Source organism: Lathamus discolor, chromosome 15 (genome assembly GCF_037157495.1).
Source record: "Lathamus discolor isolate bLatDis1 chromosome 15, bLatDis1.hap1, whole genome shotgun sequence".
In the NCBI taxonomy this organism is placed as follows: Eukaryota; Metazoa; Chordata; class Aves; order Psittaciformes; family Psittacidae; genus Lathamus; species Lathamus discolor.
The window spans coordinates 9648263-9668020 of record NC_088898.1 but is presented as its reverse complement, the minus strand read 5'-3'; the positions used below and the strand labels follow the sequence as shown (position 1 = coordinate 9668020).

The window sequence follows — 19758 nt, the reverse complement described above, 5'->3', positions numbered from 1 at the left end:
TGCAGCACTGGGGACACGGATGTGCCCTGGTGTCAGATGGGTGACTTGGGCTTTCCAGGAGGATTCACTGCCTGAATTTGCAGGCTCCAATCTTTACATTTAGCTTCAGATTTACATTTACATTTAGATGTATGGCCAGTTCTGTCTCTTTCTCCATCAGCACAACTTTGTTCAGGGGAGGAACTGAAACCTGCGTTGGGGACTTGCTCACCTCTTCGGTACCGTAGCAGCCAAGGGCTGTGTTCAAAACAGAAAGAACAAACTGGAACTGAATCTTGCAGGTGCCTCTAAAGAACCCTTCTGCAGCCCTGGCAGCCACAGGGACGAGAAAGTCACTGCGCTGGGGAATACACTGCATCAAAGTCCCAGGCTTTACTGATCAAATGATGACTGCTTCAAAGCCTGGTGTCTTTGCCTCTCTCCCTTCTAACTGCTTCAGCCAACCTGTAGTCAATTGGCAATGGCTTTAAATCCAGCCATTATGATAGGAGCCTTGTAATTACTTGCTGTGATGAGGCCTCATTCTGCTGTAAGCTATAGCAGGGTTCCTCCACCTTCGTGCACGAGACAGTCTTCAAGAGAGGTTTTATCTCCGGCTCTCCTGCCTGCCTGGACACTTTGAAATCCAGCCCATGGCAGCATCTCAGCTTCTTCCTTAATGCTCTCAACTACCTCCTTGTTGCTGCAGCCTTGCCTTGTGCCCTTTTGTGGTGCCCTCCTGTTGTTCTGAGTCTTCCCTGTGCACGCAGGGTGAAGCCAGGAAGGGGCTTTCAGCATCTCCTGTGGTCTTGGGAAGGGATTGGAGCATCCTGAAATCAGCAGCTGGCAAAGGGGACTCCCTACCCCCCATCTCCCTGAGGATTAATGAGGCACAGGGGAAGGAGCTGCATTTTTTAACCTGGCTGTGAAGTCAATAGAATAACCACATTCCACATTATTCCACAGCATTCCACAATGGCTTTAACCTGAGAGAGCAGAGATTGAGGTTAGATACTAAGCTCTTCCCTGTGAGGGTGCTGAGGCGCTGGCACAGGGTGCCCGGAGAAGCTGTGGCTGCCCCATCCCTGGCAGTGCTCAAGGCCAGGTTGGACACAGGGGCTTGGAGCAAGCTGCTCCAGTGGAAGGGGTCCCTGCCTGTGGCAGGGGTTGGAGCTGGATGGGCTTTAAGGTCCCTTCCAAAACAAACCAAGCTGGGATTCCTGTGGTGGATGAGGTGTGCTGAATTGATCAGTGTATAGGACATACATTTGGGTTTCCGAGTTTTAGAGAAGCAACACAGCGTGTTAGGTTCTGCTTGGAAAAACAGGGTCTGTGAAGAAAGGGAAGGTGGAAAAGAAATCCTGCTTTAAAGACCTGCATCTGCCTGTGCTGAAAGATGGGATTAAACAGAGCAGGAAGGGAACAGGAATGCAGGAGCCGGGCTGTGAGCATGGCAGAGGAGGAGAGGACCAGTGGTGAGGAGCCCTGGTGGCTCCTTAAAACAAGGGGAGGGGAGGAGGGAAAGAAGAGGAAGTGAACTGCAGGTGATTCTTCAAGCGTCATCTAGCCCGTGACCTACTTGCTGCCGCAGTGATTTACAGCTCCAGAAGCAAAGAGAAGGAATGGCCGTTCCCTGTGGGACGGGTACAGGTGCCGAAGGGAACACAAGGAATGGCTGTTTCCTGTGGGAAGGGCAGGAGTGCTGGAATACGCGGGAGCTCTTCCTGGCGGCACTGTCTCCACCTGCAGTGATGTGGCTGCACCCAGGATCCACAGAACCACTGCTTGAGATAGCAAAGGGAGCATCTCAAGTCTCACATTTCTCTGTTCCTCACAGGGAACAGTGCTGGATCCAGGAACCGGGCTTGGAGCTGGTTTAAGGATATGGCTCCTTGATGCACAAGCTCCTTCCCCAGGAGGGGTGCAGGGCACTATGTGACTGGCCTGTCTAGGGACATGGATCACTGGGACATGATGGGAACAGCAGAAATTATTCATCCCAAACCTCCTTAACAATGCACTGCAACCCAGGAGTCTGTGTTCTGCTTCTGCTCCTTCAGGAGCCCGCACTAACCTGATCATTCTTAATCTCATCGTATTTTCCAGATCATCAGTTTGGTTCCTCGGTCCTGTTACAGCCCTTAGTGTTCCCTGGAATCTGTGCCTCCATCAGTTCATTATCCCTGTTTCTTTTTTGAGGCTGTAGCAACCTTGAACCACAGTTCCCTGCTATTTTTATAACTCACACTGCTTATTAGAAGAGTCCTTCAGAAAGAGATACCCCCCGATTTGTTCAGTAAATAACAGCTTCATCTCTTACTAATACGAACAGGAAGGTTCCTTTTCCTCTTGTTCACTTCTCCCACTGGGAGAAGTTAGGTTTGGGGTTTGGGAGTTAAATGCCTTGCCTTCAGCTTAATTCAGATTTGTAGCTATATGCGCAAGTCATAGTGTATCTATCTGATGCTCCTTTAACCATGTTAATCATGATGCTGAGCATCAAGTGCTACAGGCTGGCATTGATTAGACAGCTCCTCTCTTTTGCGTTCATCAGCAAGCATTAGCATATAACCTTCCTTGCCTTGATTTGAAACTGGTTCCAGTATCTTCCACAGTGCTTGAAATCCAGATAAACTCATTAGCCTCAAAGGACTTAGTGTGGATTTGTGGGGGGCAGAGATTTGGATGGGAAGGGGAACCTAAAAGGCAGTGACCTGCTGTGGTCAGTGCCTAGTGCAGGGGCTGTGCTCACCCCCAGGGCATCTTTTCCACTTGGACTAAGGCTGCTTCAGATGTAGTTCTGTACAAAATGGGACTGGGAAGCAGCTTTTGTATCTTTTCTGGGGGTGTTCTAAGTTTCTATATTAAAGATATTAAAACGAAGTGGCTCTGGGAGTGTCTGAAGTGACAGCCTGAAGTGATGTGCAGGGAGTTGTTTGGGAGTTAGCAGCCCAAGGTTATTTAACTCCAGAACTTCTGCACTTCCCTTGCAAGCTCCGTCCAAGAACATCTTCCCTTTGGAAAGGAAAATGAAAAGGAGTCCTTTGTTTTTCACAAGTTGTCAACTGTGCTCTTGTCTAAGCTGATTATTTTATTTATTCCAATAATCTCCTCTTCCAGAATAAAGGAAAACAAATTGTCCTCCTATTTCTGTAATGATTTGCCCTTCAGACAGTTGCCAGGCAAAGTGCTTAAATCTGAAAAGATGGTGAATGGTTAAAATCATTGAGCTACGGTAGGGGCATGTTTGTGTTTAATCGGGTGGTATTGGAGGAGTCCTGGAGTGCTGTTTGCTCTGTGTCCTGCAGGATTAGGAGGGTTTGTTGGGATATTTTTGCTCTGCAGTATGAAAATGGGGTCAAGCCTGCTGTGGTAGATAGTGCAAGCCTGCTCTAGGATTTTGCTGGCAATATGGGCTGCCCACAATGGAAGCCCTCAAGTGATTCAGCATTAGTGAGGAGAGTTGTCCTTGGGTGTTTGCTGGGAAGGAGCATCAGTGCTTGGGGATGTGATTCTCCCCCTCTGCTCTGCTCTGGTGAGACCCCACTTGCAGCACTGTGTGCAATTCTGGTGTCGCCAACATAAGAAGGCCATGGAGCTGTTGGAGCAAGTCCAGAGGAGGCCACGAGGATGATCAGGGGCTGCAGCACCTCCTGTGTGGAGACAGGCTGAGAACACTGGGGCTGTTCAGCCTGGAGAAGAGAAGCTGCGTGGAGACCTCAGAGCAGCCTCCAGTGTCTGAAGGGGGCTACAAGGATGCTGGGGAGGGGCTCTGCATCAGGGACTGTAGTGACAGGACAAGGGGTGATGGGTTCAAACTGAAACAGGGGAGACTGAGCTGAGCTCTTAGGCAGAAGCTCTTCCTTGTGAGGGTGCTGAGGCGCTGGCACAGGGTGCCCAGAGAAGCTGTGGCTGCCCCATCCCTGGCAGTGCTCAAGGCCAGGTTGGACACAGGGGCTTGGAGCAAGCTGCTCCAGTGGAAGGGGTCCCTGCCCGTGGCAGGGGTTGGAGCTGGAGGAGTTTTAAGGTCCCTTCCAGTCCAAACCATTGTATGAAGGACAAGGGCTTCCTTACAGGTATGATGGAACAAATTCTTCCCTCCAAGAGTTTTTCACTGACATTCGTCTGGCTCTTGGTTATTTTTATCTTTGCCTGGCTAAAAACCAGTTACCTGATTAATCTGGGAAAACACTGGAATGCCTCCTTAAAAGGCTCAAAAGTTACCTGATTAATTTGGGAAGATGCTGGGATGCTTCCTTAAAAGGCTCCAAAGTGATGTAATATTCAGTGATGAATCTCAGAGCTAAATTAGAGCTTTGTGGGTGCGTTGGTTGAGGAAGGGAGTTTCATATTTTATCAGCTAACACATTTATTCTCTATAGCAGGCTACACGCTCCAGCTCCTGAACGCCGGCACGCTGGTGAAGCTGGGGTGGGAGCAGTGGCACAGCTCCAGAGCTGCAGTGGTGTTGGGGAGTGGTGATCCTGTTCTCCACCCCGCTTTCCAGTTTCATTCCAGCAAGCTTTGAGAAATAGACAGAACCTTGGAGCTAGGGATGGCCCTGCTTCCAATGGGGAATTACACTGAGGGTGGGTGAAGAGAGAAAGCACAGTGTTAAAGCAAGTCTTGTGTAGTGAACAGGGTTCACTGCCCCTCACTGCAAGAGAGACATTGAGGTGCTGGAGCGGGGCCAGAGAAGGGCACTGGAGCTGGTGCAGGGTCTGGAGCCCAAGTGTGATGGGGAGTGGCTGAGGGACCTGGGGGGTTCAGTCTGGAGAAGAGAAGGCTCAGGGGGGACCTGATGGCTCCCTACAAGTGCCTGACAGGAGGATGGAGCCAGGAGGGGCTGGGCTCTGCTCCCAAGGAGCAAGGGATGGGACAAGAGGAACCGGCCTCAAGCTGCACCAGGGCAGGTTTAGATGGAGCTGAGGAACAATTCCTGCCCCAGAGGGTGCTCAGCATTGGAACAGGCTGCCCAGGGCAGGGCTGCAGGCACTGGCCCTGCAAGTGTTCACACAGCGTGGAGACGAGGCCTCAGTGCCATGGGTCAGTGGTGGCCTTGGCAGTGCTGGGAATGGTTGGACTGGATGAGCTTGAAATGCTTTTCCAACCTGGCTGATTCTGTGATTCTGTGATTCATGTCCCCATAAGTGTTGCTCATCCAGGCATAGGGCAGCAGAGGTGGAGCTCATTTCCAATGTATTCAGCAAAAAGGTGCTGGCACCAGACCTGGATGTGGCCCTGGCTCGTTCCTCCTCTCGTAGCATTATCAGAGGTGCTGGTGAAAGTTTCAGGCTGTGTTTCAATACAAGAAACCACATGGCAATAAATTCCTCATATTTGACGGATGATCCCCTCTCCCCTTATGTGGAATTGCTCCAAAGGGGCAGTGTAATCCATCATGGATGAGAGAAGGGTGGGAGTTAATTCATTTTCATGATCTGTCTGTAGTACTCGGTCCAGCTAATAGTGATTTGTCTTACTTGGCTGCTGCAGGAATCCCATCAGATACCCACTGGGAGAAGGCTCATCACAAGGACCCGTGGCCCCATGGTCCTGCTATGAGTTGAGGAGCGCGTGTGACCTTTGGTTGCATTTGTGCCTGCCCCATCCCTGGCAGTGCTCAAGGCCAGCTTGTACACAAGGGCTTGGAGCAAGCTGCTCCAGTGGAAGGGGTCCCTGCCCATGGCAGGGGTTGGAGCTGGATGAGCTTTAAGGTCCCTTCTAACACAAATTATTCCATGCTTCTGTGATTTCCAGCCAGAGTTTTGTGCTGCCATCTGAAGCAAAAGGCCAGTGGAAGTAGTTTAATATCACCCAACTCCAGGGACTGCAGTAGTGGTTCATGGCCCAAATGTCCCTTAGCACAGAGGAGGGAGGGAGGCTCTCCTGGTTAGAGTGAGTGCGGGGAACGTAAACCAGGTGTGTGAATATCCTCCTCAGGTCTCACCTGCTCTGCTGGGCGCACACAATCCTTTGTTTGCTGTTAAACACCTTAACCCTGGCGGGGGAATTCATTAACATCAGTCTCGACAGGCTTGCATTCTGCCAAAGATTGATTTAGAATTGCTCTCCCTCCTCAGAGAGAGGTCCCAGGGGGGTGTAGGTGCAGGCAGCAGCATAAACCCACCCGGGTTTGTTCCTTCTGTACCTGGTAGGCAGTGCTGTGTCTTGCTGTGGGTGTACTTGGCTTGTCATGCACAGCGTGGAAGAAGTTGCCCCAGACGGAGAACACTCCACTGGCCACCCCCTCTGCCGAAAGCCGCTGTTGGTTGTGTATTTTAGGCTCAGTCTCTTCAGTCGCACATGGAGCTGTATTTCCAGCGAGTACAAACCCGCTACAGCCCATGGCACTAGGTGAAAATACTCTTAATTTACAGCAGTTATGGTCCTGATCCATAGGCAGCGTGCGCTGCGTGTGCATGGCGTGGAGGGAGAAGCCTGCATTGATCGGTCACGCAGCCTCGTGTAAAGCAGCTCCATGCTCGCTGGCGTGGCTGCCAGGAGCTCTTGAAATGGCAAAGGTTGTGAAAGCGTGGCCGGGAACCTCAGAGGCTGGAAGCTGGGTAAGAGAAGGAGGCTGCCCCTTCCTAAGGCACAGCGGAGGCTGGACAGGGGTGTTAATGGTGATAGCTTGTGAGGCATCTTTGTGCTCGAGGCATTTCGTGTGCTAGGCACTGACCTATAGGCCTGTCTCAAATGAGAGGAGTTTTACAGATGTAGCCTTTGCTGCTGATCTGTTGATGGCTCTTGGCAGGACTAACTCTGGTTGTTCGCTGGGGGCTGTCACTGGTCCTGTCAGACAATAGTGCTTTTGAAAATACATAGGTTGTTTTTAGTCTCTACCACCATACTGCTAATCTTGTCCTTTTGTCTCCTGTTCCCGAGGGAGGTTTTGCCCTTCCTGGATCTCATCCTTATCCCTGTTTGGAAAAACAAATCCTGGGTTGCTGATGAAATCAGCTGTCTGATGCGCAGCATCATCTATGGTTGTGCAGGGAGGGAACTGGTGCCCTGCCAGAACAGCAGTGCGATGAACATTGTGTTTGGGCTAAGGCACCCGGTCTGCATTCCTTTGTATCCTCCATCTGGCTCAAGTAAGAGAAGTTTATCATATTGGGGTCCTCAAGAGTATCTTCTCCTGCTCTTGTGGTTAGGTTGGGGCGAGCCCAGAGGAGGCCACGGAGATGCTGCGAGGGCTGGAGCAGCTCTGCTCTGGAGCCAGGCTGAGAGAGCTGGGCTGGGGCAGCCTGGACAAGAGAAGGCTTCTGAAGGGGAGACCTGAGAGCAGCTCCAGTGCCTGAAGGGGCTGCAGGAAACCTGGAGAGGGGCTTGGGACAAGGGCCTGTAGGGACAGGCCAAGGGGAATGGCTTGAACCTGCCCGAGGGGAGACTGAGATGAGCTCTTAGGCAGAAGCTCTTCCCTGTGAGGGTGCTGAGGTGCTGGCACAGGGTGCCCAGAGGAGCTGTGGCTGCCCCATCCCTGGCAGTGTTCAAGGCTAGGTTGGACACAGGGGCTTGGAGCAAGCTGCTCCAGTGGAAGGGGTCCCTGCCCGTGGCAGGGGTTGGGGCTGGATGGGCTTTAAGGTCCCTTCCAAAACAAACCAGGCTGGGATTCTGTGATTCTATATACTCAGATAAATTTTTATATATATATATATATATATATATAATATGTATAATATATGTATAACTATTTATTGTTCCAGTTTTCTCTCCAAAGAGTCAATGTGTCTCTTCAGACAACAGCTCCATGCAAGTTTATGTGTCCATTATTCCCTGCAGTGTGCAGGGCGACTACTGAGCTGTCACTCAGGCCTCAGCAGTTTGAGTTTCATCCAGGTTTTTGAAAGTGATGCCTCCCCTTCCTCCCTACCTCAGCCCAGTTTAATAGTGAACGCTCATGCTCAGTGCTCTGACATTGTAGGTGCATGGAGGCAACGACACAGACGAAAAGCCACAGCTTTACTGGGCACCCTGTGCCAGCGCCTCAGCACCCTCACGGGGAAGAGCTTCTGCCTTATCTCCAACCTGAACTTCCCCTGTTTCAATTTGAACCCATCACCCCTTGTCCTGTCACTCCAGTCCCTGATGCAGAGCCCCTCTCCAGCATCCTTGTGGCCCCCTTCCGACACTGGAAGCTGCTCTGAGGTCTCCTTGCAGCTTCTCTTCTCCAGGCTGAGCAGCCCCAACTTTCTTATAGATTTGAATGTATTTTTACACCTCAGATTGACTGAAGCAACTTTCCTCTTAGGAAGTCACCACTGTCTTTCAAAGCAGGTGGAAGACTTGCTGTGACTGAGGTGATGGTTATTGGCCCTTTCCAGAGCTCACAGCAATACAGGAGGAATGGATGAGTTAGATTTGGGGCAAAAACCACCACAACAAACCCCCTCAAACTGAAAGAATCTTTATCCCGTTTCAGATCTTCCATCTCCCCCACTTCCAAATGTGCTTGGGAAGGAGTTACAAGTGCTTGTTGGCATAGAAACTACAGACCGAGGGTGAAGCATGCAAATGTAAGAGGAGCCCTTCTGCCTCAGCAACATGAGTGAGGCTCTGCAGAGCAGGCTAAAATCTTCTGGGAGGCAAAGAGAATTGCCCAGATGTTGCTCAGATTCTGACAGCACTGAATATTTAGGTTTTCAATTCAGCTTACATCCAAAAAAGCTTCAGTGCAGGGAATGCAGGTCCTGCACCAAAGAGGCTCCTTTTCTTCTGCAAGAACTTGGAGTCCAAAAATATTGCTAAAATCTGGCGCCGAGTTGTGCCAAATCCTCATTAAAACATGTGGATATTTCTGTGGTTTAATCTGTTAGAAATGCAGTCGGGATCCAGTTATGTTAAATTAAGCAACAATATTGGCCTTGGATGTTGTTTGAAACATTAAAGGTGGCAGTCGGAACAGCAAGCAGAATGTTTGCACATTTTAATTGCTCCGTGAGTTCTTTTTCTAAATTTTATTCCAAGGAATGATCAAGAGAGCTTTAAAATGGTCTGGATTTGCCTCCTTCCCCCTGCCAGGCTCTGGGAGCAGCGCAGCATCCCGGCGGCTTGCTTTCCCTCGCAGTGGGATGGAGCTGTGGCGATGGTGTGCCAGGAGGACGTTGCTCCCTTTGAGCACACTCATTGTCGCCTCCCGTGGTGCAGAGCACATGGATGTGCCGTTTTAGCCCTCCCAAAACCCTTGATGGGAGTCTAAAAGCCAGCATGGCCAAACAGGTCTGATAAGGAACGGCTGAGGGAGCTGGGGGGTTCAGATGGAGAAGAGAAGGCTCAGGGGGGACCTGATGGCTCCCTACAAGTGCCTGACAGGAGGATGGAGCCAGGAGGGGCTGGGCTCTGCTCCCAAGGAACAAGGGATGGGACAAGAGGAACCGGCCTCAAGCTGCGCCAGGGCAGGTTTAGATGGAGCTGAGGAACAATTCCTGCCCCAGAGGGTGCTCAGGCATTGGAACAGGCTGCCCAGGGCAGGGCTGCAGGCACCGGCCCTGCAAGTGTTCACACAGCGTGGAGACGAGGCCTCAGTGCCATGGGTCAGTGGTGGCCTTGGCAGTGCTGGGAACAGTTGGACTGGATGAGCTTGAAGGTCTTTTCCACCCTGGCTGATTCTATGTCTCTATGCATCACACCAGCCTGGCCTTCGGAGGCTTTTACTGTTGATCCCCCACTCCATTGGGATGGACAAAATGCCTCTGAACTGGCTCAGCAGCACGGAGCAGCCGGTTGGCTCCTGCCTACTTCACCCTGTGCTGGTGGCTCCAGCAGCATGGAGCCTGTGTGCTGAGAATGCTGCTCCCGCTGCACCTCTCCCACCCCGCAGGTAAGGCCTTGGCCTGCAGCAGCGCTTTGCCTTGATGAGCATTTATTTATTATGGTTTCATTTTCCCCCTCCCAGTTGTTAAATTCCTTGTGCTAAGGCAGGGCCCCCTTTCCTTCTGCTTTAAATGCAGCTGCGCCCAGGAAGGGCTTCATGTTATGCATGCTGGAGCCGGTGGCAAAGGGGCCTGCGGTGCCTTGGGACACATTCATAATACAGAGTATGTCAAAAATATCCCTCCTGTGTGGGTTTATAATGGGGTGTGGGGGCTCTTTGCTTTTAAATCTGACACAGTGCAAAAGCAGCTCTGTTTTGGTGCCTTGTTCGTGGTTTAAGGGTAAAAATGAGGGTGGTTGAGTATTTTAGCAGCCCTTTGTTTTGTGGCTGTTGTGATTGCGTGGCAGCTTGCGTTGTGTTAAAATGAGCACCTTGCTGGGAAGTGGCACGGAGCAGACCATGGAGTGGTGCCCGTACCTGTGTGTGACTTGATAGCATTCAGTCCTCTCTGTTGTCAGATGTAAAAAGGGCAGTGTGCAAGGTTGGTAGGCTCAAAATTCAGCCATGCTTTCCTTTTTTCCTCTTGACTAGAAAGCACTTATTTTCTGTGGAGTAGTTTGGGTTTTTCAGAAAGGAAACAAACCCCTACATTTTCAATGCATTTTCCTTTGTTATTTTAATCTAAAGAAGAACTACATGGTGATAAATGGGGATCGTTAATGATCTGTGATGGAAGAAAGCCAGTTACAATGCAAGGCATAATGGGGTGGAGGTTACTGCTGTAAATGTCCTCTGCAAAAGCAAGTGGGTGAGCTGGGCAGGGGAGCAGGGGTCCAAGGCTAGGCCTCAACCCTTCTTCTGGCTGGTGTTTGTGGCTGGGAGCTAAGGCATTGAGGTGCTGGAGTGGGTCCAGAGAAAGGCAACAGAGCTGGTGACGGGCCTGGAGCATCCTTAGTGGTAGCCTTGGCAGTGCTGGGGAACGGTTGGACTTGATGAGCTTAAAGGTCCTTTCCAACGTGGTTGACTCTCTGATTCCAAGGAGTCCCGTTCATACCCACTGGGGCTGTTTGGAGGATGGCTGTTGGGAGCAAATCCGGTCCTTGTGGCTCCTGGGTGCTTTGGCAGGACAGGGCTGCAGCTCCCACATCAGTGTTGGTCTGTCACTAGAGCTGAAAGCACCGCGGAGGCAGGGAAAGGGCCAAGTGATGTCTGAGACGTGCTGCAGCAGCTCTTCACTTGACTAACCCATTGGCGAAGGGTCATCCCACAGACTGCAACCAACGTGCCGCGGTGATGCTGTGCGACACTCGTTGCGTCTTAGCTGCATATTGTCAGCTGCCGAGTAGCAGGGAATCCTGGAAATCCCTCTTGGAGGGCCAGGTCCTGTCTGGCTGCTTTTCCTTGGCTTGTGCATGGAAACAGTGCTGAAATTCAGCTCCCCAAGTGCAGCAGGAGTTGTTAATCAGAGGCACGCAGGAAGGAGCTGTCTTGGTGCGATCTCTTGAAGTCGGTGACAGGGATGATCCAGCCGCTAATCAGTTTCATGTGAAACTCCAGAGCTTGCAGCTACCAAGCACATGTCATACAAAGCTGCTCAAGCACAGGAAGCTGGCTTGGGCAGCGCTTGACATTGTTTCATTGAAGCCCAAGAGTGATCAAGACCAGCATTCAGCTTCCTGTTGCAAAAGAAGAATACTGAGATTTATTTCTTTTTCCCACTGCCTGTGAGTTTTTGTTTTATGTTCTGTATTACCAAACCAGAACCAGGCACTTCTGCTTCTCTTTTCTCTGGGTAACGCTGCATGAGGAGAAGCTTTCAAAGGTCCACGATGCTTTTGAGTTCTGGGCTCTTCAGTACAAGACAGACAAGGAGCTGCTGGAGAGGGCCCAGTGGAGGCCACAAGGATGCTCAGGGGTCTGGAGCATCTCTGTGATGAGGAGAGATTGCGGGAGCTGGGCCTGGGTAGTCTGGAGAAGAGCGGCCAGAGAGGGGATCCCATCAATGCAGATCAGTATCTCAAAGGCGGGTGCCGGCAGGATCGTGCTAGACTCTTTCCAGTGATGCCCAGTGAGAGGATGAGGAGCAATGGCCGTAAACTAAAACTGATCAGATTTTAGCATTTTCTAGGGTTTTTTTTTTTAGTGTTTTGCTGTATTTTGAATCCCTCAGTTTAAAATGTTAATAAAATTAAGTTCTATGCCTCCTTGTGAGGCACGTAACTAGAAATTATCATACCCACTTAGGATTAACATAGAATCATAGAAAGGTTTGGGCTGGAAAAGAGCTTAAGACTATCCAGTTCCAACCCCTGCCACAGGTAGGGCCAACTTCCACTAGAGCAGCTTGCTGCAAGCCCCTGTGTCCAACCTGGCCTTGAGCACTGCCAGGGATGGGGCAGCCACAGCTTCTCTGGAACCTCTGCAAGCTCTGAACCTCATTGCAGTATCTGGTATGTTGGAGTCCAAGACCTGATTCCAGAAGTGTGAAGCACTCGGGGTTCACATCTGCTTTAGCACTGGCCCTAGCAATGACTCTGGGATTCTCCAGTGGCAGGGAATCACAAGGCTTTGTCCTTCATGTGGAGGAAGGAGGCTTTTCTTGCTCCTGTCAGCTTCTGTTCATGCAGCTCCCTTGGCTTTTTCTAATGCAGTGATGCTAACAGGAACAAGAGAAGGTTTGGGTCTGCTCCCTTGGATCTGAAGTTGGTCTTCTGAAGTAGAGACTATAACACAGCCCCAGCCCAGTCGTGTTAGGAAATGAACTGTGCATGACTACAGCATGTTGAAGGAGCCATTTTATTTGCTGTTCTCATGTGTGTCCATTTTATGCAATATTCTTCCCTGTGAGGGTGCTGAGGCGCTGGCACAGGGTGCCCAGAGAAGCTGTGGCTGCCCCATCCCTGGCAGTGCTCAAGGCCAGGTTGGACACAGGGGCTTGGAGCAAGCTGCTCCAGTGGAAGGGGTCCCTGCCCGTGGCAGGGGTTGGAACTGGATGGGCTTTAAGCTCCTTTCCACCCAAACTGTTCTTTGATTCATGTCTGACAGAGTTTGAAAGGTGCTGAGCTCTTGTAATCCCTGATGAAGGTTCTGGAGTGGGGAGGCACTGCCTGCCCCTGCTGATGAGGCCATGGATAACTCAGCTCTGACACTTGCTGCCCTTGCTCTTCTTCCTTGCCCTCTCAGAGAGGTTGTGTGTCATCACCGTAGGATTTACTGCTTCCAGCGTGATGTGAGCAGCCCCTGAGAGAAGAGTTCCGGCTACACAGAGAGGCTGCTTCCCACTAAGCCCTGACGCATGCCTTTGATGGGAAGAAGTTAGGATTCCAACTGGCAGAGCCTATCTAGAGGTTGTTCTTGCTTCGTTTGCGTGAAGCTGGTGTTGCCTCTGCAGTCTGTGTTGGAAGCAGATGTGTTTTGAGCTGCACCCGTGCACCTTTTGGAGTGATGTGGTAGGAGCAATACAGGATTTCCCCTTTAGACTGTTCCTCCACTGGAAGCAGTGTGCCTAGCCTTGGGTAAGCAAATGACTCTGCTGCTTTTTCCCTGCCTGTCCCCAAGGAAACACTATAAATGCCTCAAGTGTGTATCTACTGAGGGAAAAAGGGATTTTTAAACAGTGATGAACTGTGCTGTTCTCCCTTAGTGCAGCAAGCCCAATTGTTCCTTAGTGAAATACATTAATAATTCTCTTATCCACCTCCTTGGGAAGTGAATCTGCTTGAATTCCTTTGTATCAGCAAGAGCTGCAGGTATGGATGGCTTCCTTGCATTAAAAAAAAAAGGAAGAAGGCAATGCTTGCAAATGGGTCTTTGTTTCCAAGGAAACAAATTTGACATGCTTGAGCTGTGCTAGATGCAAACACTCCAGATCCAGCAGACATGCCTCAGGATTGTATGGTCTGAGTAGTATTTTAAACCACCTCCAATTTAAAGGCAAGGGAGAGGATGAGAACAGAATTTATCAGCAGGGTTTACCAATCTGTGCTTGATGAAAGCGCCATGTGGTATCTCAGAGTTGCCTGATGTGGTGTGGGGAGAAGAGCATCCTGTGCTGATAATGGGGTCCCTATACAACATCCCTGCTGCAGGGCCTGGGGCTTGGGGAGATGCTCCAGCACACAGAGAGCTCCGAGGGGAGCTGAGCACATGTTCCCTGAGCCAAATGACTCTCATTTACCCTGGGTCCCTTTGTGCTCCAGAAATGCTTTAGTAAAACGCAGCTCACCAGTGCCTGATGCGGAAGGGCTGCTGGGTGTTGGGAAGCCAAATGGGATCAGTATATAATAATCTGCTATATAATCAGTATATATCATCTGCTAAGAAGCTGTGGGTTGATGTTGGGGCCTGGGCTGAATTCATCAGGCAGGAGATGGGAGAACAACAGACTGAGCTGTGTGCATAGTGCATCTGACATGAATGTGCTGTGGGCTGATGGGAGTCTGGACGTTCGCTTGGCTTATTGCGCTGCACAGAAAGTCTCCTGGCGTTTTTTGTGATTACCTTGGAAGCCTGGCGCAGGGAAAGAGCTGGGATTCGGCATTCATCCGTCACCCTGATGTGTTCATAACTGCTGTGTTGATAAAGTAACTTCAGTTCATTTCTTCATCTTCCTTTGAAGAATTCAAACGTGAGCATTGAAGCAGACACCGTTCACCCATGTATTATCCACGTGTGCATGGGAAATGAGCATCCACAAAGTAATGGTTTTGAACATGCAGAGGTTTTTCTGGCCTGGGCCTAACATGAGGAATAGGGTATGCATTAAACCTTCCTTGGGATTAAACAGCCAGGTTTTGCCCTGGCCTGCAAAGCTTTACTTCTGCATTAGCTATCTTTGCTTTCTGCAGTAGTTCTGTGAGCTGGTAGGGATGTGCTGGGGATGTACAAAGGAGATATAGGGAAATACAGGGTTTTAAGGGACAGTCACGTTCCGTGTGCAGATCGCTCACAGTGAGAAAGCGCGGTGGACATCAGCATTGTTGTTGTTTGGGAAACTGGAAAGGATCAAAATCCTCTATTAATTCCTCTTCGAAACAGTCTTACTGCATTGAGGAGGTGAGTAGTGATGGAGTAGTGAAAAACCTCTCAGACAGTTCAGCTCCTTAGGAAAACAAGGCATGAAGTGTGTTGTACTTGAGTCTCTTCTCCCCTCTTTCATCCTGCTTTTTAACTTGCAGGTGGAGTTAAAATAACCTTCGAGGTGATGGAGGGTAGAGTAGGGTAGGTTTAGCTTTAAGATGGATGGGAGCACTATTTGCATCGCGAGCTGAAAGGCTCAGTTGAAGCCCATTGCGGGGGGGAGAAAATAATATTAATGGCTTTTCATGAAAATACTGTAACGTGTGGAAGGCCCAGAGTGACAAACGTGCTGCTCTGAGTGGCACTGGAAATGCTCCCTTTTCTTTGCACAAGGCTTGCCTGAGACAGGCTTTTCCTGGCTTTTGTTCTAACCTGAGATGCTCGCTGCCTAAAAATGCCTGTGATCCGTGCAGCAAGAGCTTCACCTCCTCGACAGAGGATGGGAACGGGAAGGTTGGCCGGATCGGGATGAATCCCGCACCTTTCTATTTTTTTGCTTCTTGCTAATGACACTTCCTTCTGCTTACATTTCATTAAAGCTCTGAAATGGCTGGAGATCAGCCCGTACTGAGCATGCTCCGGGGTGGAGGCTGCACCCATAGAGTGAGATGGATTTGTGGCTGGAGGAGTGATAGGCCTGGAGTCAGGATCTGGAAGGACCCAGCAGCTCCCCGCAGCCGGGACCGAGGTAGGGCAAACCCAAGCTGACTCGGGGGAACGTGGAGACCGGAGGAAGTAAAACCAGTTGGAATTGATTCAAAAGCAGCATAGTTAACCACTGACACGAGGTGGCTTCAAACCGCTTCCTGCGGATCAGCGGGGAGGGCTTGTAAACCACTGACCTTTACTGGCTGGGGAACCTATGGAAAGAACAGCCCTGTCTACTGTTGGGGAGGTGACGTACAGTGACAGCAGGCAGGGCTGGCAGCGAGGGACTGCCCGGAGCTGCCTTCATGTTGGGAGGCATGTGATCGCCTCTCCGTCGTGGGCTGCGCGCTCGGGCGCTAATTGTTATTAATGGGAAGCCTTGCAGGGCACGGACCTGCGCCGCGGCTCCAACCCAGAGCTGTGACTGTGGGAGGGTGAAAGAATGTCACACGCAAACTCCCTTTTTCGGGCTCATTTTGCATTCCAAGGATTGCAAACAAACCTTGCCACACGAGGTCCTCCGAGCTGGCAAGGAGAGGAGGGAACAGGGATGGGTTTATTCCTTTGGCTGGGGCATTCTGTGTGCTTCTTGCAGGGGTTTCCTGTGGTGGGTTGGGGGGGGGGAAGGAAAAGGGGGTCCTGTGGGTTGGGCTGGGGTGGGCTGTTGGATTCCGCCTGTAGTTGCCAGCTTTTCCCAAGGACTGTGTACGCGCCAGCAGGTATGTGCTGCGTGAGCCGATTGACTCCAGTTGTTGTACAAGCAAGCGGCATGGGGAAGTGCCAATAAAACATTTACATTGGCTCTCGAGGTCTGGATGAGTGAGGTGCAGGGAAGATCTGGCTTCGTGTGGAGCAGGGGCAGACGTCGGCCGTGAGGCTCGGCCCTCGCAGACCCTGTCTCCTATGGGAGGTGTGTTCCTGGGTGTCCACCCTGGCCTGTAAGTAAAGGTAAGGTAAGAGGTTTGCTGTGCTTAGGGCACTGTGAATGCTCTGGTATTATGAAGTTACTGTGTTTATTAACAGGAATCTCTGCTCATGGTCTGCCTGTAGCCTCTGTATCAGCTCTTCCTTCAGGGCACCTCTGGCTGCTTCTCAGTGCAGTTCAGGGGCGACTGGTAAAGAGAAAACATGGATTGATATTTTATTGCTGTGCCCCAGGTGCCAGTCTCGCACAGTTGGGTCAATCTGCATGAGGAGTCACTTCACTACCTCTGGTAACTCGCCTGCTTATTGCCTGGTTCTGTGTTTCTTGCGTACTCGGTGTTTCCTGAGCCTGTTTCCTACGGCAGCCCTGCACTCACTGGTGACCAGTTTGCTTACTGGTGTGGCTTTTACGGTCCCTGCACAAAAGGCTGCTGGAGCCCCAGCTCACTGGTCATGCAGAACTTCTCTTACCTGTTAATGGATGCTGGCTTGTTTAGGGTTGGATGAATGCACAAAGGAGAGTGTTTATGTGAATAAATGGCATTGTAATTGTACATGGAAAGGAGCAGGGTTGGATTTTCTCTGGCTCCGATGGGAGCTGCATTTGTGGCGTTGCAGAATGGATACTGGTAGCTTTTTCTCCTTGTGTGCCTCTGGTGTTGAGGTGATCTCAGCCCCAAGTTTTCGTCTGTGATCTGGTTCTCTTGATAAAGAGATTTGACTTAAACGGTTTCAGATGCTGGAAAACCACTGGTGTGATTATTTCCTATTGTGCTGTGTGAAAGGTGTAAGGTAGCCTTAAAGACCCACTGCCACCTTATGGCAGTTGCTGAAAAGCAGCCTCTTTAGAGCCCATTCTGTACACACATCATGCTCACTTTATTTCTCTTCTTAACTGGTGCCTTTTGCATGAAGGCAGGAGCTTTGCTTTTAAAGAGTTCCTTTGCTCCTTCTGTGCCTTGAAGAAGTTGCATAATGTCAGCAAAATTCCTTGTAGAGCCATCCACTGCGGTGCTTCATAGGTGAATCCATGTTCGGGGAGAGATACAGAAGCACCATGGAGCATTGATTCTCCTCCAGTGAAGACCTTGCCCTAATCCTTATAACCAAGAAGGTGTGAGGTCAAGGAACAGGGACACGTTGAACATGTGAGGCTCCTCGGCAGGATCTCCGTCATTCCCGTTGCAGCAGGACCAGGATTGGATGGGAGCAGAAGACTGGGAACAAGCAGGATGGTTCTGTGCTGACATGGGTCTGATTCCCACCCCATCCACTGTCCCTGAACTCAAACAGGAAGACATTTCTCCGTGGAGCAAACAGTGAGGGTGGTTAAAGTGATGAGCCTGCTCCTCCTCTTTCCGAGATGGAATGCTGTGTTAGTACAGTAGAAGCTCTTGATATGTGATAACTGACTGAAGGGGAGCAATGGTGTTTTCAGGATTTCCAAAATAGAAGGAACTGTGGTTACTGTAAGTTAAAGCTGAAGGAGTTTCTAATTGGGAACTGTTAGGAATACAGTATGTTCTAAATTGCAGCTGTCTGGCCAATATGCTTCTAAATAAAGTGCTAGGATTGCCCTGTAAATGAAATACTCAATGCATACTCCTATCAAAACATAGCAACATCTCCCAGGGAGCTCGCATGCCAGGGTCTGTCGCAACACAGTCTCTCTTTCTTTCTTTTCCCCATTTTTCCCCTTCCTCCTGGTGTGTGCCATGTACTCAGTGCAGCCTCCCAAGGAACATTTCATGTTTCCTATTAAGTCAAAGCAGTTTTCAGCTTTGCTGGGGAGAGGAGGGGGAGGAAGGGAGATGGCTTGGAAACTTAAAGGGAAAAAAGCCGGGTTTGAAAGGTGTCATTCCAAGTGTGCGTTAGTGACTGCCTGCTCCTTCCAGGCTGTTGCCTGAGCCTGGAGGCGGACATTTGGGCTCCCTTGGAGGATGCTGAGGACACTCGGTGTGTCCCGGGATGTTCTGGTTAAGAAATGTCATCTGTAATGGCTGAGGAGGGAAGGGAGGCATTTGAATGGCTCATGGTGGAGCTGGGGAGTGGTTCACTGGTTCACAGCAGTGCAGAAGCAAAGCAGGATTGCAGCAGAAATGTTCTTTCTATTGAACATCCCTTCGGCTTGTGCTTCTGGGATTGCTTCTGAGGAGGCTGAAAGGGAGCTTCAGATTGAGCAGCTCGAGGGTCAGGAAGAAGAGGAGCCTGATGGAAATAAGGAAAACTCCCTGTATTTTGCAGGGCTAAATATTGTTCTTCATATAGGAAGAGAAATCTCCCCTTGTCTCCCATTTGTGCTTCCTCTGCAAGGGAGCTCTGAAAATGCCATACATAACGTGGGAATGAGGCAAGAGCCCTGAGGGACCCGGTGTCCTTGTGCAGGGAGGTGCCTGTGCTGCTGCCTTCCTCCTGAAAATGGGAGATTGCTGAAAGGGATATTTGAGCCTTGAATCGGAGAGTGGAGAGCAGAGAGCTCTGGGGTAGAAATGCCTTGTGGTTGTATGGTCCCTGTAGAAGATGTTGACAGGGGGTGTTCTGCTGGCTCGTTCTGGCTTGGTGGGGAAATGGCTGGAGAGTACTTGGGGAAAGCTTCATGGGGCATGTTCTTAACCTACATCATGAGCAAAACAGCTTCCTTGTCCAGCCTGGGGATGGGTCTGCAACCAGCTGGTTAGAAAAGAGCCTGTGCAGCTCCCAACCCCTGCAAGATGGGGGAGATGGGTGCTGGGGGCCCTGGGGCAGGAGGCACTGCTCCAACAGCCCATGGACCTTGCTTGGGCACAGGAGTGGCTGTGCCCTGGAAGCTTCTTTCTTTGGATGGCATAAATTGAAGGTCTTCTCAATGAACACACAAGCATCCCCTGCAAATGCAGTGCAGAGATGCTGGTCCGATGCCGATTGCTTTACACCAGTTGGCTGGTGAAGCAGCTGCAGTGCCTTGATCAGCTTTGCTTTTTGTGTGGGTTTTAAACAGCGTTTAGTGCTGTCAAGGATGGCCGTGAGATGTGAAAAGCGTCTCTGGTAGCTTCTGCTTGCAGAGTGTGTTTAACCTCAGCACTGAAAACATGTCTAGTGTTGAGATGCAGTGGGGAATGCTGCCCTTGTGCATGTGCGGCAAGGCCAAGGCTGCAGTGTGGGTCTCGGGGGTTATTCTGCCTCTGAAAGGGGGTGTTGGCTGTGGTGGTTCATTGACACTGCTCGTTAATAGCTTTGGGTTTATTGCTGGGGTGTTGATGAAAGCTTGGTCATTTTATGCTGCAAGGAAAGGCAACAACTTGACTGTTTTAAAGCCATCTTTGGTTTGAGCT

The 19758-nt window shown here is 50.5% G+C and overlaps 1 protein-coding gene across 6 annotated transcripts in view; it reads left to right on the top strand.

Moving 5' to 3' along the window:
- The window catches only part of EHMT1 (euchromatic histone lysine methyltransferase 1), a 115369-nt gene that overhangs the window by 24307 nt on the left and 71304 nt on the right, over positions 1 to 19758 (top strand). The window contains exon 1 of one of the 6 annotated variants that reach the window (XM_065695272.1): positions 15497 to 15563. The exons of the other annotated variants lie outside the window; for them this stretch is intronic. The gene's annotated coding sequence lies outside the window, so the exon portion shown is untranslated. Of the gene's footprint in view, positions 1 to 15496; positions 15564 to 19758 lie in introns of those variants that run through there. 6 annotated transcript variants of the gene reach the window in all.